This window comes from Microtus ochrogaster, linkage group LG1, assembly GCF_000317375.1.
Source record: "Microtus ochrogaster isolate Prairie Vole_2 linkage group LG1, MicOch1.0, whole genome shotgun sequence".
Lineage (NCBI taxonomy): Eukaryota > Metazoa > Chordata > Mammalia > Rodentia > Cricetidae > Microtus > Microtus ochrogaster.
In genome coordinates, this window is record NC_022027.1 from 40,717,618 (window position 1) to 40,718,054 (window position 437).

The following is a 437-nucleotide window of genomic DNA, read 5'->3' on the forward strand; positions in this document are numbered from 1 at the left end:
AATATAAGGATGTTGAAAGTGGGGCAGGCAATAAACCCGCCTAACTTGCAATAAACATAAAGTGCATGCATTTTATTATAATTAAATTATAGCTCATTATAATTTATAATTATATGATATATCTGATGGAGATTTTTATTCCAATTTCTCCATTCTCATGAGTTTATTTATCTAACATTTTCACAGATATTCACCTTTCTACCATCACAAGAAGATACTTGAAACACCACATTATTCTCCTTTCTCTTATTTTTTAAACATAATCAAATAACCAAAGTGTCATATGCATGCGTTTTATTTAATGAGTTCCATTTTCTGAGATAAAACTAAATCAAACTTATTCCACATACCTTGCTTTGATAATGACATGAATAACTGCATTGTAAAAATATAAAAATAAAATATCAATTTAGTAAGAAAATTTTGACTTTATGTAT